Genomic DNA, 19415 nt, shown 5'->3' on the forward strand with positions numbered 1-19415 from the left:
CAAATATACTTCACATACCACATATACTATCATGTATACACTTTGTCTTGGCCGAATCTACATCAATCATTTTCCAATGAATAATTCAATTTCACGCCATACTATCATTTCATATTCGAATACTCATAAACTTACAATTTCACAAATTTTAATATCAAAGATCCATCTAACACTCATATATCGTTTTACAATATCACGATTTAGAATTCACGTATGGGTTTAATCAATAGCTTATGAGCAACTAAAACAAGTTTTATCCATGTTTACAACAAAATCACATATCCACTACGAGCTGTTTTCCTGAGCAATAGTCACTAAATTAGTTATAATTGGAGCTAAAAAACTCCAAATCACTTGCTGTTAATTTTCCCTGAATATATACTCGTATATCTTCCATCCATAAAATTTCCAGAATTTTGGGTTTGGCCAATCAATACCAGATTTTTCTTAAAGTTTCCCCTGTTTCACTGTTTGACTAATCTGACCACTCTTCACTACGAATCAAATTTTTCATTGTAAAGAATTCAAAATGTGTTATATTTGATTTCATTTGAAACTAGACTCATTAAGGAGTCTAAGAATATAAATTTTATCTTATAACCATTTTTTTACAAATTATAATGATTTTCTAAAAACAGAACAGGGGATTTCAGAGTCATTCTGACACTGTCCCACACAACTTTAAGTATCTCTTTATAGGAAATTTCTTTGCTTACACGGTCTCTTTTATAAGAAACTAGACTAACTAAGCTTTGATTACATATTTTATTCAGCCTATAATTCCACACCAACAATTTATAGTGATTTTCTAAAATCACGTTACTGCTGCTGTCCAAAGCAAATTATTACAATTTGCTCTTAAATTTCCAAGTCCAAACACTTATGAACTTACCATTTGAGTTTAAGACATATCATGGCCACATCATATCTTATTAAATCAAATCATTATGTACTATTATGATTGAATTTACTCAACGTTTAATCACTTAAAACTTACCTCGGATGTGGTCGAACGATTTCGGCGGCTATTCGATCACTTTTTCCTTTCCCTTATCCAACTGTGGTCCTCTAAGCTCTTGAGCTCCTCCTAAAACACCAACCAACCGAACATGAAGCAAGAAGACTCCTTTCTTCTTCCTTTGATTTTTCGGTCCTGAAGAACAAGGAGGATGAAGCCTTTTTTTTTCTTCTAGGTACGGCACAATGGGGGAACAACCACACACATTTTTTTTTGTCTCTCCTACTACTAACACTAATATTTTATTGCCCATGTTCTTTATTTTATTATTCCTAACATAAAGCATTAACCCAACATGTTTATGACATGTTTTAGCCATAACATTTTGTCCACCCTCATGCTCATGGCTGGCCACTACTAATTAGGGGGGGAAATTGACATGCAAGTCCACCCTTTTGATTTCATGCACTAATTGATCCTTATAGATTAACCTATCACATTTCAAAAGTGTCACACATAAGTCCTATTGACTAAATTCACATGCAATTTACTAAATCGAAGCTTAAAACTTTCACACATTCATATTCACATATTTTAGACAATAAATATCATATTCAAATAATTTGGTGACTCGGTTTAGCGGTCCCGAAACCGCTTTCCGACTAGGGTCACTTTAGGGCTGTCACAACTCTCCCCCACTTAAGAAATTTTCGTCCCCGAAAATTTCTACCGATGCATAGTTTAGGATAACGTCCTCTTATTGAATTATATTCATATAAACATTAGCTCATCGATAGCAATTGTAATTCATTATTGATTTCGCATCGATCTATAAAATCATTTTCTTATCTTAAAACAAATACATAAACATTTCTACAAGTATGCACATATATCTCATTTTCTTGATTTCATAAGCAATAATCACTTAATTTAATTCACAAATGCATTTCAAACACATATCAAGCGCATATTAACATGTATAATTCACATCATCAACCCACATATTTGTAACCCACATTTTCATTCATGTATAAGCTGTAACATGACCGAAAGTACACATATACTCAAACATCCCAATGAATATCCTTTATAACTCCATCATATCTCACTATTTAACTTAACCTATTTCCAACAGAAAATCAACTTCCACATACCTGAACATTGAATTCATTTAGCACATTCAATCACCGTTAACGATACCCGTATACAATCGATTTGGCATAAAGCCTCATATAGTATACCGGCATGGGATTTATTTTAGCACATAACCCATATATCCAAAATTATCAGCATTCATCAAAAAAAAAATTCTTACAGACTTTCAAATGTCGAACTTAATCGAAATAATTTCTTGAATATGATTAACAAAAAAATAGGGGTCATTTAGCAATAGCACATATGACTTCATATACCAAGCATTCCATAGACTAAATCCGTAACACATTTATAACATGAATTCACTTCTTAACAACATATCCACCATCTTTTTACGTATTCACTTATTTAGTATACATAACATAATATAATACGAACTCACAAATTTTTACTTTCATTTGATTTTCACATATGTTCCGTACATACCTGTATCACTTATTCTGATCTTACTTTATTTATCATCTTAAATATACCCGTTGAATCATTCGAAATCATTACGGATACTCATTAAGCACATATAGCTCTTACAATGCCATATCCTAGATATGGTCTTACATATTCTCACATATCGAGCCGATGCCATGTCCCAGACATGGTCTTACACACTATCTCAAATCAATGCCTTCGTCCCAGACGAGGTCTTCCATGAATTCCACTTCACACACTTTGTGCCCACTGACCGATCTCGCACTCATAGTGCTCGGTTAAAGGAATTCGCACACACACAGTGCCTCTAATCATTCACACACATAGTGCTCTTATTCATTCGTTATTACACATTGAAACGACTTAACCAAGTCTATAAACATCATGTATGTACACTTTTAAACATATCATCTCATTTAAATTTGAATTCGTATAGTAATGAACACTTAAACTTTGCTCAAATTACCGGCACGAAGCCTACTAGGCACGAAGGCACGAATACACGTCACCATCATGATTGCTCTTCGGGACCTAGCCCGGATATAACACCAGCACGAATGCTCTTCGGGGTTTAGCACGGATATATCACTAGCACGAATGCTCTTCGGAACTTAGCCCGGATACATCACTAGCACGAATGCTCTTCGGGACTTAGTCCGGATACATCACTAGCACGAATGCTCTTCGGGACTTAGCCCGGATATATCACTAGCACGAATGCTCTTCGGGACTTAGCCCGGATACATCACTAGCACGAATGCTCTTCGGGACTTAGCCCGAATATATCACTCTCAATTCTCATGTACATATACACATATAGCAATACACATTAGTATATCATTTACATTACTTGAATACAATCACAACATGCTTATCGACCATTTAACTTCCAGTTCCATAGCCACATACAAAAATCACATTTATAGTCATAACACTCTTTCAAAATTGCATCACTTATACCCTTATAATTCAATCCAAATCGAAATTCAAATACGAGTACATGATACGTACCTGATCAACTTAATAATTTAGGCATATCTAAGTGAAGTTATATCGCAAATTCTCATAGTCAGAAGCTTCCTACAGCTCGATCGGGATCAAGATTCATTACAATACAGCAAACACATTTTAATAGTCAAAAATCATCACACTATCATTTTATCACTTTATGGCATGTATAAATAGACTCACGCGTGCTACGTTAGTCCTAAAATCGACTAAACCGTGGCTCTGATACCAATAAAATGTAACACCCCTATCCCGTAACCATCACCGGAATAGGTAAGGGGCATTACCGGACTTGTAACTCATGTCAGAACAGTAAAATTTTGAACTTTTTCTTGAAATAAAGATCATTCATTTAAATAAGTACTAACCACAGCCAGGGATAAAATTTAAACTTCTCTAAGTAAACATTCAAAAGATGCCATTTTCGCATGGCTTATATACATTAACGAAAAATATTCTTCCGCCACTAGTCTATTCTATACATGCCATAAAATAATTCTAAACATAACAATAACAAGCAGTGGATAGTGATAGTGTGACTAGTTACTGACGATCCCCGAGCCTGTAGCTTCGCAATGAGATCTATAAAACAGAGAAAAAAAAACAAACGGAGTAAGCATTACGATGCTTAGTAAGTTTTAAGCAGTGTCAACAGATAACAATCAAATTATAACATAGTTGTTCGTATTTTTATTTCACTCTTCCTTCGGGCATACCATCCCTTTACCGAATATGCACATCTCATCATATACAATAGGCAGATAAACTTTCACATAAAAGTGAGCTTATGTGACATAGATATATTGTATGATTTCACATAACCTCTCACACTGATCCGATGTCACATAATCGTAGGAATAGTCTCATAGATTGCTCTCGTATGCATCACATAACTACCTTATGATTTAGTTCAAATCAAGTTCACATATAAACTTGGAGTACATACCTGTTTAACCCTTCGCATTGAATATATTTATAAGCAATTCTTATTACGAAGTCTTATAGCTTTAACCTCTACTCGGATTATCGGCGAGACCTTTAGCTCAGACGAAATCTCCACACGAAGTTATCGGGTCTTACCCGGACAAAATCTCCACACGTAGTCATCGGGTCTCACCCAGACAAAATCTCCACACGTAGTCATCGGGTCTTACCCGGAATATATTTCCAAGTTTCATATACATTTAATCACATGTTACAACATTCACATCGACTGTCATATTTGTAATTTATTTGCCTCATCAGATATCTAATAATACACACCTTCCACATTTGGTCGTTCGGCCACAATATACGCACATCGCCTACGTATTTCACACTAGCCATTCGGTTTTACCACATATACATATCTCATATATATATTTCACATTGACCATTCGGCTTTACCACGTATGCATATCTCATATTCATCACATTGGCCATTCGGCCTTATCACACATATGCATGCTCACATTCATCACATTGGCCATTCGGCCTTATCACATATATGCATGTTCACATTCATCACATTGGCCATTCGGCCTTATCTCATATATACATATTCACATTCATCACATAAAATCCTAAATCAAAATATAAATTTTCATGTATCCACATCACAATTATCCAAATATACTTCACATACCACATATACTATCATGTATACACTTTGTCTTGGCCGAATCTACATCAATCATTTTCCAATGAATAATTCAATTTCACGCCATACTATCATTTCATATTCGAATACTCATAAACTTACAATTTCACAAATTTTAATATCAAAGATCCATCTAACACTATATCGTTTTACAATATCACGATTTAGAATTCATGTATGGGTTTAATCAATAGCTTATGAGCAACTAAAACAAGTTTTATCCATGTTTACAACAAAATCACATATCCACTACGAGCTGTTTTCCTGAGCAATAGTCACTAAATTAGTTATAACTGGAGCTACAAAACTCCAAATCACTTGCTGTTAATTTTCCCTGAATATAGACTCGTATATCTTCCATCCATAAAATTTCCAGGATTTTGGGTTTGGCCAATCAATACCAGAATTTTCTTAAAGTTTCCCCTGTTTCACTGTTTGACTAATCTGACCACTCTTCACTACGAATCAAATTTTTCATTGTAAAGAATTCAAAATGTGTTATATTTGATTTCATTTGAAACTAGACTCATTAAGGAGTCTAAGAATATAAATTTTATCTTATAACCATTTTTTTACAAATTATAATGATTTTCTAAAAACAGAACAGGGGATTTCAGAGTCATTCTGACACTGTCCCACACAACTTTAAATATCTCTTTATAGGAAATTCCTTTGCTTACACGGTCTCTTTTATAAGAAACTAGACTAACTAAGCTTTGATTACATATTTTATTCAGCCTATAATTCCACACCAAAAATTTATAGTGATTTTCGAAATTCACGTTACTGCTGCTGTCCAAAGCAAATTATTACAATTTGCTCTTAAATTTCCAAGTCCAAACACTTATGAACTTACCATTTGAGTTTAAGACATATCATGGCCACATCATATCTTATTAAATCAAATCATTATGTACTATTATGATTGAATTTACTCAACGTTTAATCACTTAAAACTTACCTCGGATGTGGTCGAACGATTTCGGCGGCTATTCGATCACTTTTTCCTTTCCCTTATCCAACTGTGGTCCTCTAAGCTCTTGAGCTCCTCCTAAAACACCAACCAACCGAACATGAAGCAAGAAGACTCCTTTCTTCTTCCTTTGATTTTTCGGTCCAGAAGAACAAGGAGGATGAAGCCTTTTTTTTCTTCTAGGTACGGCACAATGGGGGAACAACCACACACTTTTTTTTTGTTTCTCCTACTACTAACACTAGTATTTTATTGCCCATGTTCTTTATTTTATTATTCCTAACATAAAGCATTAACCCAACATGTTTATGACATGTTTTAGCCATAACATTTTGTCCACCCTTATGCTCATGGCCGGCCACTACTAATTAGGGGGGAAATTGACATGCAAGTCCACCCTTTTGATTTCATGCACTAATTGATCCTTATAGATTAACCTATCACATTTCAAAAGTGTCACACATAAGTCCTATTGACTAAATTCACATGCAATTTACTAAATCGAAGCTTAAAACTTTCACACATTCATATTCACATATTTTAGACAATAAATATCATATTCAAATAATTTGGTGACTCGGTTTAGCGGTCCCGAAACTGCTTTCCGACTAGGGTCACTTTAGGGCTGTCACATAGAGTGTGGTATAGTGCCTAGGTTCGAGGGTTGGCGCACACAAAGGCTTGTTTTTTTATTTTAGAAGCTAGGTCGCACTAAAGTAAGGTTTAAGAATAGTTGCGACCGAGTTATGCTACAAGGACGCTTGTAGCGCGGTGGCAGTAGGGTGCTAGGAGTTCCACAAGGGTACGGGTTTTAGTCCAGGCGCAGGTATGTTTTAATTTTATATTTTTAAAATGAACGGGACTTCAGCAGGTAACCTTTAAGATAAAATGTGACGGTATATTATTGAAAGCGAACGCGGGTCCCAGTGGCCAGCAGCGTGTTGGACAACCTAGAGGTCCCAGGTTTGAGCAGCGTTACGCTCAAGAGAGTGCTTATTTTACTGTACGCGCGTGGGAAGGGCCGTATGGGATTGAAACTCTACCAACAACAGGAGGAGTCGGCTGAGCGGTGGACTGCTGCTAAGCAGTGGAAAGTTTGAATTAAATTCAAACTTTGAATTTGGCCATGGATTAAGGAGCTAAGGAAGGAATTAAAATTGGAAAAGGACTTTTGTGCCTATTTAAGCACCCATTCGGGCATAAGCATGTGGTGCCGATTGCTTTTATTTTGGGGGGGCCTTCATGAGTTATATCCTTCTTGGAGGTTTGGGCTATTTTTTTTAGTGTGGTAGCCAATTCTCTCTTTTTCTATTTTCTTTCCTCGAAGCCAAATTCTATTTAAAACAACTTTTTCTTCTCAAATATTGGTTGCCGATTACTCCTTTGGTTGAAACCATATCTCCTTTCCTTTCAATCTTTCAAAAGACCGAACCTCTAACCTTACATCTCTTCTTCTACTGATTGTCTCTTTGATGGTGAACTTATCGTCACCTATTTTTCTTTTAGATCGCAATAGCCATATTCTAGGATAGATCCAAAAGCCGAAAAGCTTCATATTTTAGTGATTTGGGAATTAATATTTAGATCTATTTTCTATGCAAGTTTAAGTTTGATTCACAATGGATCTGGGGTAGAAAGGTATTTGGAACGTTCTTTAACGAGTAGATATCTTGGTAAGTATTCGAACCTTCTTTCCATTTGTATCTTGTGGTTTAAGAAAAGCTGAAAACCCCTATATACATAGGGTGGCTGTCGACTAAGGCTGAAAGGATTTTTTTTTGGTGTTATTTGGTTTGTTGGTGCTAGTGAGGATTAAAAGCTACCGATCGAGGAGTGTGTGAAAAGCTTGGATCATCGGAGTGACTAAATCTAGATCTAGTCATCAATTTCGGCAAAGGTATGGACCCTAAGGCCATTATGGATAGTGGCCGAATATGTAAGCAATGATAATAGATAGTTTTTGATTTGGTTCAAATATTAGCATGATCTAATCTATAAGTAGTTGATTACAGGAGAAATCGTGTAGGAGATCTCTTCAAGGAATATCGCAAATCAAGTGTGTATCGAACACCCTCTCATAGTTTAATTTGGCAAAAGCCGAAATGCCGAAATCCTGGTATTTCATGGGCTTGTGAGTGTGCGAGTGCTCACAAGACATTTAGAAATCATTAGATCTGAAATCGCAAAGTGGTAAGTTAGTCGTGTGTGAAATTCCGTGCACTTTGGTAATTGGGCCTCGATAGACTAAAACTGGGCCCAATGGGCTTACGGGCCCATACGAGAAAAAAAGATAATAAAAAATAGGAAATAAGTATGTTCTACTAGACTATGGAATCGAAACTGCTTAAACTGATAAACTGGTCATAAAACTTGAATTAAATGGGCTTAAATTGCTAGTGGACACTGTAGGGCCCATTAGGGGTTTTAGGGCCCAATGGCTAAAATTGTGAAATTGAGACAAATAAATTATTGCAATGACAAAGGGGCTAGTAAGGACCGTAACATTCATGAGAACCCTTAAAACTGATAAAATTACTGAAATACCTTTATAGGTGGAAAATTTACAGATTTACCCCTAGGAGCAAAATTACTAATATACCCTTAGGGTTAAGGTTGACCTGAATGCATGTTTGACTATTACTATTTACTGCATGCCATGTTATTATTATCTGATCCATGGGACTGGGTTAATGATGGAGTAAGTACTAAAAGTGGCTTGTCCACGTACTGGAGGCATTGCCTCAACTTACTGATATCTGAGCAGTAATGCTACAACTGTGGAGTGTAGGGCTGGGTGGGTTGAGCTATTCCCCACATGGAGTGTAGGGCTGGTACGGGTGGAGTGTAGTAGTTGGTTATAGACTGGTTTGGGCTTGCATACACGAATATGTCTGTTCTATTCTGGAATGGGCCAATGGGCCATACTGATATCTGAAAAGGGGCTAAGGCCTAGTTTACTGTATTCTGAAAAGGGTTTCGACCCAGTACCTACTGTTATCTAAATAGGGCTTAGGCCCAATGGGCTTGAGCTGACTTGGGCTTTGGATGGATTTTCCATACTCACTGAGTTTTCCAAACTCACCCCTTTTCTCTTCCATCCTTGCAGGTTAGCCCTAGTTGGTGGACTTGGAGCTGGGCGGGATTCAGAGTGGCCACGAAGATTAAATTTCTATTTTTTTTAAATAAGTTTCAATTAGCTTCCTTTTAAATTTTTCATTTATTTTTGATTATTTCTATTTTGGTTAAAGTAATAATAAGGCCGCTCTATTATTTTTATTTTGGGTTTTTAGATTACTTAAATCGTTTTCAACTTGAGATTCACATCACTTAAATTGATTCCTTGAAATTGGTTAGCTCTAGGGCGCGTTTTTATCAAAAATTACTTGCTTCAAAACAACACAATAACCAAGCAAAGCTTCTGCAACGTAAATGTTTTCAAAGGAAATAAATATTTTAAATAGACTTAACTTGTTGTTCGTGGACAAGTAATAAGCTTAAAGTGTGGCAATGGATGTGTGCATGTCTAGGATTGGATCATGGAAGAGCTAGGTACTTAAGTAGTCTAATTGACTCACCTCCTCTTTTCTTGAATCCTACCTGGTGCGCAGCTTCTATTCACTTTAATTTAAAATGAAAATATTCTTTAAACACTAAGAAAGACTTTTGATAAAACATGACTTCTTTAGTAACGCTTCAATGTGACAAGCCAGATTCAGTCGTAACGTCTGGGCCAGGTTTGGGGTGTTACATGGGACTACACACCAAGTTTTCATAACTCACCCATCTGTTTATCTGTACAGGTAATCCCCAAGCTTAGGCCGGTCAGTGCTGCGAGTGACTCGAAGGTGGCCACACAACCGCACGGACTTTCTCTTTGGGTTTTTAAATTATAAGTAGGTTTATTTTAGGTATTTTCATTGTAATAAGGCCTTTTTAAATTCTTAAGCTTTAATTTGGGGTTTTATTTATTTGGATTTATATCTATTAGTAGTAGGAACCGGGTTTTCAAAAAGATAAATGTTTTTCAAAACACCACGTTTAAGCAACATGTTTTGAAAGCTTCCACAAGAAGTAATGTTTTAAAATTAATTAAATATGATTAACTTATGCCAAACAACTTAAGATTTGAATGGGAACGAGACATTCTAAAATCTTCATTGAGATTACAAAGATGTTAAATATATAGAACGGGTTTTTCAACGATATTGTACTTTGCGAAAAACACTTCAGTGTGACATCACTAGATTTGGCTGTAACGTCCGGGTCGGGTTTGGGGTGTTACATTTTTAAATTGTTTCTCTAGTCCGTTTAAATCTCAAATTAGTCTCGTAACTTGATAGATCTAATTAAAGTCTTAAATGATAAGGAAACTTGATAAAATTTTAGGATTAAACTTGTAATAAATTTTTTTAGAAATGCACTCAATTTAGTATTCGGGTATAGTACTACTAGTTTGAAATTGTTACGATTTAGTCCTTAATGATAAAACTTGAATTAGACATAGAAAATAAACTCGGATTAAGTTGAATTTTTTAGGGCTTAGATAAATTGACTAAAAAAGGGTTGGTAAATGTATAGATCTAAATTCAGGCTAGTTACCGTAGCTCGTAAAATGACAAAAATGCCCTTAGGTTAAATTGCTTATAAAAAGTTTAAAATCGGTTTGCAAATTGCTTCCGCATTAATAAATAACTAATAAATGGATAAGATTGAGATGTTATAAGGTCGAGGTGTGTCTTGGGAGGTCGTTAGCCAGAGAGTCACTTAGGTGGCTAATGTAACGCTTTGAATTCAGGTCAGTCCGTTGTGGTCGGGTTTGGGGTGGCACATACCTCAATTTACATTTAAATGTACTTAACTAATTAACTTGACAATAAAACTTGATATAAACTTGACAATAAAACTTGATATAGCCATTCCCAAAAATAGGTGAGTTCAATACACATTTAACCATATAAAATACCAACTGAAATCATATCAATCATAGCATTTATGCAATCATCTATTACCAATTCAAATATCGATTTGCAATTTGTATTAATCGATTAGCCCAATGAATTTTAATAAATAAATTTAGACACGGGTATCTACTGTTGAATCTAGTGCCCTAGGTGTAGTATATTCATTTTTAAACTTGTATTATTGTCCTCATGTGATTTTTGTAGGTAAAGAAAAATAGAAGCAAATGTTGCTCATTGGATGTCTAATGTTTAAATTGATACTATGCATTATTACATGGTCAAATCGTAGTACGAAAAGATAAATTGTATTAGTAGATAAACCTAAACATGTCCTTAGTTTAATTAAAAATGAGTAAACCAATTGAAAGACTAATATGCCATCTATCAAGTCAAATTGGGGAGATGCCTTGCTTGGGCATGGGAGCTGATGACTCCCAAAAGATTGAGACATAAATGTGACTAACTAGACTGACAATACATCAGACAAGAACCAAGCAAAATAGATCCTGAGTCTATTTATGGATTTAATCACTTGTGAAATTCATAGTGTGGCATACCTTGTAACACCCCAAACTCGGCCTAGACGTTATGGCTGAATCTGACGATGTCACATGATAAGGTGTTTGAAAATCGTGTCATCGCAATAAAACCATTTCTATTAAATTGATTTTGCTTATCTTTGATTAGTTCCAAAATTTATTTTACTCGTTTAATCAATTGTTTAAAATGTGACTAGTTACGGAAGCTTTAAAAATCATTTATTTTATGAAAATCGAGTTAATTAATAAATCCGTCTATTTTAGGAAAAACCACTTTTATTTTAAAGAAAACCATTTGTTCGCCGAGTTTTGTAGTTTAAACCCATTAAACAGTCTAAAATCCAAGATAAAGTCAAACAGTCCAAAATGTCCCAAAATTACACAAAAATACCCCAAAAAATAATTAAGCAAGAACAACCTTAAATCATACTGAACAAAAACAGTCTCTAACAAACATGTGGCCACCGCTGAGTCCTCCACCGTACCGATTCATCTAAGTCTGGGGATTACCTGTACAGATTAAACAGAAGGGTGAGTTTACATAAACTCAGTATGTAATCCCTACAGAAAACAAACATACAGTCGATCACAGTAAACAGTCAAATGCAGTTTGAGCCTAAACCCATTACAGTCCCAATAGCAGTTTCGGCCTAGCCCAACTCAGGTTTAGTATTCAGTATCAATTATGCACTAAAGCTGTAGCCCATCATAGTAACAATCATGCACACAATAATCAGTAACAAATTCCTACCCAACCAGCCTCTACACACCATCTCCTTTCGACCTTACACTCTATGTGGGGTTTAAATAAACCCACCCATCCCTACACTCCAAATAGTACCGAATGCGGCACAAATAGTAGTTTGCAGTTGAGCTGCCAATATATTAGGTTTAAGAGCCTTTCACTACACTTCCTCCAAATATCATCATCATCCCCACCCAATGCAATGCAAACATATAATATGTCATGCTTTTATGCAATCATCAATCATATACACATATCAGTAATCATGCATAATTTATCATGCATCACATACACTCAGATCATATATTTAGGTGTCTAGGTATCGTTTACCGACCCTACAGTAGGTTCACAGTTGACTTGGGAAACCCGTGCAACCCTATGAATCATTTCAGATAAATGGGCTCACACACCCATATGGCTTGCTCGTGTGGCCCACAAAACCAAATTTACCTTGGCCGTGTAGATCATACAGCCTGGCCCAAAATCCCACATTCATGTGGCCCACACGACCCAATTCAGTCCAGCTCGTGTGTCGCACACGGCCTTCCTGGTCATTACACGGCCGTCTCCAGGGCACACAGCCTAGCCTTGTCGATCACACGCCCGTGTTATGTCACATGGCCTACCACACGAGGGACCACACGTCCGTGTGGCATTGACAGTGAGGTTTTCAACTTTCGTTGAAATCTTGTTTTATGTGCAATCGGGTACACACCTAGTTCATTTTCGATGTCGAAACACTCCCTAGGCTCAAAAACCTATCAAAGAACATTCAAAATTGATTTAGCAGTCTATTTTACAAAGTTTCGACAATATTTAACGACGTTAACTTGACTTACCACTGAAGAAGACCCTCTGTAAACACCGTTAAAACGAGAACCATGAATTCATTGACCCAAACTTCCTCCTATACCATTAATCCACAGATGAAAACATCATTACTCATTTGTTAAGAAATTCATGATAGAAAAGAAGAGGGTAACTTACCAACAACACCTGAAAGATGTGATGACGGCGTGATAAACAAAATGAGAAAAAAGGAAAATCCTGATGAGTAAAATCACAAGGGAAAAATCGATAGGGAAGGGGGAAAATTTTTGGCAGAACCAAAAAAAAAAGGAATGAAGAGGAAAACTGGCAGAGACTTTTGGTAGGAAAGAAAAAAAATGATTAGATAACTCCCAAATTCCCTATTTTGCTCCCACTAAACATATTAATCTCAACCACTTCAGTATTTTGGCTAAACCAAACTCTTTCAGTCCATAGAGCAAAAACAACTCCCTTGCTTGTGGAGGGATTCAAACACAGAATCTTCAACCATCTAACACTCTACTTAGCCACTAGACAAGTAGGCCCATTTTGCTGTATTTTTACAGACATTTAAATAAAAGTCTACAACACAGGGTCAAGGATTAATTTAGAAAATACGAAAATTTAGCCAAAGACTTGGCTTGAACTTAGGACCTCACACACACACACACCAAGAATACTTAACCACTGAAGTAGATACACAGTTGTGTCAAGATTACAAATGCCAAAAACAAAAAAATTTGGGGCGTTACAACTCTACTCCCTAAAAGAAAATTTCGACCTCAAAATTTACCTAATCAAAATAGATGAGGATATTGCTGACGCATTGTAACAGCCCGATTTTGGGCCTAGTCAGAATAGTGGTTTAGGTACCACAAATCCGATGAGGAAAAAAAATATTTTTACTATATTTTTAATTGTCTACGATTTCAGGGAACGATTTCCTAAAAAATTTGTTCAAAAATTTTGACATTTGGGCACTCAATTTAGTCAAAAGGACTAAATTATAAAAAGTGTAAAAGTTGAGTTCTACATGTTAGAGGTGTCCAATTGTTATGAAATTTTAAATTGGAGGTCCTTAAATGGTAATTAGACCATTGGTTAATTGTTTGGATAAAAATGAAGATGAAATAGGTGAAATAGAATATTTTTAAGTTAGGGGCATTTTGGTTATTTAGTAATTAAATTGAATTAAAAACAAAATTAATAGCCAATTTTTGTCCATCTTCAACCCCATGGCCGAATTTCACATGTAACATCCTGATTTTCGGATTTATTCGCGGTTTTCAATATTTTGTAAAGATTTTAAAATTTTGTATTTGGATGTGAAATTAATATTTTGATTAGGTAAATGGGCTTATAGAAGGCCCATGGGTTGGCCAAAACCCGGTTGAATTTTTGAATTTTTTGGACTTAGGAGTTAGGGGTTCTGGCTAGATGGCCCTTGTATAGAGTTATGGGCAAATTGCATCACAAAAAGAGCCTTAGTAAAGTGGCAAGGGTGACGCCACTAGGATCTTAAAAAGGTGGTGTGTGGAGCATTGGGGAAAACATGGGATCAATTCCCTATGTTGACAAATAGATGCATTTATTTTTAAGTGTTAGAGGGGTAAGTGTTGGAGTCCAAGTGGATTCTGCTAGAGGAGAGTTTGAATCAGTCCAAACGCTTGGATTAAGGAGGGATAAGGGGAGAGATTTAAGGGATTTGGAGAAAGGCTAAGAGTTGGCCGAATTAGGGGAATTAGAAGGGGGATTTCGGCAGAGGGGTATTAGGTTAGTATTTCGGCACTTAGGGTATTGAGTGGTGTCGTTTTCTTCTGCTTAAACACCTTAGGGTTGTTCTTTTCTCTCTTTTTTCCTCTCTAGCCGAAACCACCATTCTCTCTATTCTTCTTTCTTCATTTTTCTTCTTCAAAACCGTTCATCAAACCTGCTGTTCATCAACACTTGTGCCGAAACCACAAAAGCTGAAACCTCAAAAAATACATTAGTTGTGCCGATTTCTTCCAAGACAAATCCTTTGATATTTTTGTGCCTAATAAATGACAATCATCTTTTTTAAAACCTAGATACCTGTCGCAATTCTACATCAAGGTTATAGCCCCACATTGTCATCTCCTTCATCACCTAAAAGCCGAAAAACCATAAATTTGGGGGCTTATAGCCGAAACTTCAAAAGTCCGGGAGTCGATTTCTACCGTCGTTTGAAAGATAAATCTGCACCAGATTGCATGGAGATCAAAAAGGAGTAAGGGGTAAGTGCTTATTATCTCAGATCTGGTCCTATTTTTACAAGTTAGGAAAAGCCGAAGTCCCTAAAATCTAGGGAGGCTGTCGATTTGGGCATGTGGCTCTAAGGGTTTTTAAATGACGTTTTCTATCAATGATTAGTGTCTTCTTAAGTGTTGGATTGAAGGCGTGGGTTGTTGGAGCAATCAGATTCGGAGCTAGCTATCGATTTTGGCAAAAAGGTAAGGTTTCAAAGGCTTTTAGGGACATGGTTCGGTCATGGATAAGTAGGTTGTGGGTTTAGTGATTATGGTTTGTAAATAAGAACTGTGCTAATCAATTGTAGTACATCGAAAGGGATCTCAGTAGCAGTCGTCGCGAATCAGGTGTGTACCGAACACCCTTTCTTAGTTCAATTCGGGAAAAGCCGAAATGCCGAAATTCCGGCATTTCATGGGCTTGTGAGTATGCGAATGCTCTCAAGACGTGGAGTAATTGTTAGATCTAGCACCGCAAGGTGGTAAGTAAGTTTGTGTGACGTCTTAACGTACTTCAGAAAAAGAGGGCCTCGATGGGCCAAAATTGGGCCCAATGGGCTTACGGACCAATATGGGTAAGAGATGGGCAAATTAGCCTGTTAGTTAGATGGTGGAACCAAATTGCATAAAACTGTTAAAAATTACTGAAGTAGCTCGTGTAGTTGCGTAAGTTATGAAATTACCCCTAAAGAGTAAAATTACCAATATACCCCTAGGGTTTAAAATTGACTAAACTGCATGATTGTTTAATACTGTATTTTACATGATATGCTTTTATTAATATCTATTGCATGGGATTGGGATATTGATGGAGGAAGTGTTGAAAGTGGTTCATCCACGTACTGGAGGCTTTGCCTCAACTAACTGATATTTGAGTAGCGTTGCTGCAACTGTGGAGTGTAGGGCTGGGTGGGTTGAGATATTCCCCACATGGAGTGTAGGGCTGGTATGGGTGCAGTGTAGCGGTTGGTGGGTTGAGTAGTCTCCCAGATGGGTTTGCATGCATTACTACTATTGTTACTTATGTTACTGAACTGGGCCTATGGGCCACACTGTTATGTAAAAAGGGGCTAAGGCCTTGCTACTGTATTCTGAAAAGGGCTTCGGTCCACTGTGTACTGTTATATGAATAGGGCTTAGGCCCAATGGGCTCGAGTTGATTTGGGCTTTGGATGGGTTTCTGTATGCACTGAGTTTCCCAAACTCACCGCTTCCTCTTCCATCCTTGCAGGTGAGCCCTAGTTGGTGGACTTGGAGCTGGGCGGGATTCAGAGTGACCATGAAGATTGATTGCCGGATTTAATAAGTTTAGCATTTAATTTGGATTATTTTTATTATGCTTAAAGTTGTAATAAGGCCGCTCTTTTTAATTAATTTTATTTTGGGGATTATTAAACTGGTTGCACTAGGGTTCATTTTATAAAAACTACTTGTTTTTAAAAGATTACGATGACGCGCAAAGTTTTCGTAAAGTAAATTTTTTTCCAAGAAAATAAATATTTTAAGTAGACTTAAACTTGTTTTAATGTTCGTAGACACGTAACCTGCTTAAAGTGTGGCAATGGATGTGTGCATGTCTAGGATTGGATCCGGGAAAAGCTTGGTACTTAAGCGGTCCTATAAGACTCACCTCCTCTTCTCTGGCTTCTTACCTGGTGCACAGCTTCCATTCACTTTAACTTAAACAAGAACAGATTTTTGCTAAGCTCTAAACAAAGAATTTAGATAAACACATGTTTTTTTGAAACATCTACATGTGACATACTAAATTCGGCCGTAACGTCTGGGCCGGGTTTGGGGTGTTACATCACAAGGGGAAACCATGGCTAGGGTTTTTCAAGCTTCCAAGCTCGATTGTAAGTCCGTTCTAGCCCCATTTTTAATGATTTTTACATTTTTGAGATCCTCATAACTCGGTTTAGTTATGTCTACCATTAGTTTGGGCTAGGGTTTGTGTTTAAAATTTAACCATGGATGAAATACATGTGTTTTAATTTTTTATGGAAGAATATGAAAGTTTGGAGTGTGATAAACAACTTTTACTAAGTGATGTTTAATAAAATTTCATAAATGGACCTATTTGTAAAAGTTGTAAAATATGTGTAGGAAATGTGATTTAGTGAAAAATGTGGGCTGCTATAAGAGGAAATATGAATAGACTAGGGATGGGTATTGAGAAAAATGGATACATTTCATTTTACGAGCATAGGGGAAAATTTGTAAATATATGAAACTTTAAGGGAAAAAATGTAATTTTTCCATAATATGATTTTTGGAATGATTTTAATAGTATAATAATTTAATAAGTCGAATGTGATATTATAGATCAAGAAAAACGAAGTTCGGACTTAGAATGGGGGAAAAATGAGTAATGGACGATTTGGTCCTTTTCGACGTTTTAGGTCGAGATAAGTTCGTAAGTTAATAAACGTTATTGATTTGTATTAATTATGTAATATTATGTAATATTTGATTAAATTATGAAAATTAAAGTAAACGTTCGTATTCAGTAAAAATGCAGGATCAATCACGATGGTTGTGTAGTGAAATATGAATTGATGGTAAAAGACCATGGTTAGACCATGGCAATGTGCTAAGTGAAATAAATGATTCACATGTAAGACCATATCTAGGATATGACATTGTGCTAAGTGAAATAAGACCATGTTATCTAAGTGAAATAAGTCCATGGCAATGTGCTAAGTGAAATGAGTCCATGGCATCTAAGTGAAATAAGTCCATGGCATTGTGCTAAGTGAGAAATTTCCCGGTTGAACCTTAGGAATAAAATAGCTTTAGACAGATGTGTGGTACTATGTGAAGGTCCCTTTGTGAATATAATAGCTTTGGACACAAGTGTGGAATTATTTGAAGGCCACTTTGTGAATAAAATAGCTTTGGACACAAGTGTGGTACTATGTGAAGGCCACTTTGTGAATACAATAGCTTTGGCTACAAAGGTGGTACTATGTGAAGGCCACCGTGTATCCCTTTTTATTCCAATGTGTTCAACGGGAAATGACTAAGTGGAAACAAATATGACTATGTGATGATTAAATGTGAAAGAATTATGAACCAATAATATTATTTGATGTTGAATTGAAATAATTTGTTTTCGTTAAGGTTTAAGTGTATCAACTAACATAGCTAAGATAAAAAAATGAAAGTATAATTGATTTAATCGATACAGGTACGTACGAAATCTATGTGAATGTTGAATCAAAGTTAATACAAAGAAAACGTGAGAGAGTAAAAGTAGCAATAAAACTGTTTTGAACAGCAGCAGTTGTGTGAATTTGAAAAATCATAAAAAATTGTGGAAATCAAAAGAGATAAAATTAAATCTTATTGAGTCTATTTTCACATAAAAGAAACGGTATAAGCAAAAGAATTTAATATTATAAGATATTTGAATTTTTGTGAGACAAGGTCAGAATGATTTTAAAATCCCCTGTTTGGATTTGGAAAAATCATTAAAATTTTTACAAAAATAATTATGGATTATAATTTATATTGTTAAAACAATTAATGAGTCTATATTCAAAAGGAACAAATAGAAACATCATCTGAATCCCGTATAAGGAGATAATTAATTTTTAGTGAAGAGGGGTTAGAATTGTCGGACAACACAACAGGGGAGAATTTAAAGAATAAGCTGTACTTATTGGCTAGACCAAAAATTCTGAAAATTTTATGGTAAGAATATATGTGAGCCTAGTTTCAGGGAATATTAACGGATCTTAATTTGAGTTCTGTAGCTTAAGGTCATGACATGTATAGGGGACTAGGTTATTTTTGTATGTGTCATAATTGTTTTGGTCTAAAATGTTGGCCTATGCTATTTGAAAGTTCATTGTTGTGTAAGGTCATTTGATGTTGGTATATTGGCTATATTATAAGTCCATGATGATGCATTTCAAGGATGCGTATGCTT

The sequence above is a fragment of the Gossypium hirsutum genome, chromosome A11 (assembly GCF_007990345.1).
Source record: "Gossypium hirsutum isolate 1008001.06 chromosome A11, Gossypium_hirsutum_v2.1, whole genome shotgun sequence".
Lineage (NCBI taxonomy): Eukaryota > Viridiplantae > Streptophyta > Magnoliopsida > Malvales > Malvaceae > Gossypium > Gossypium hirsutum.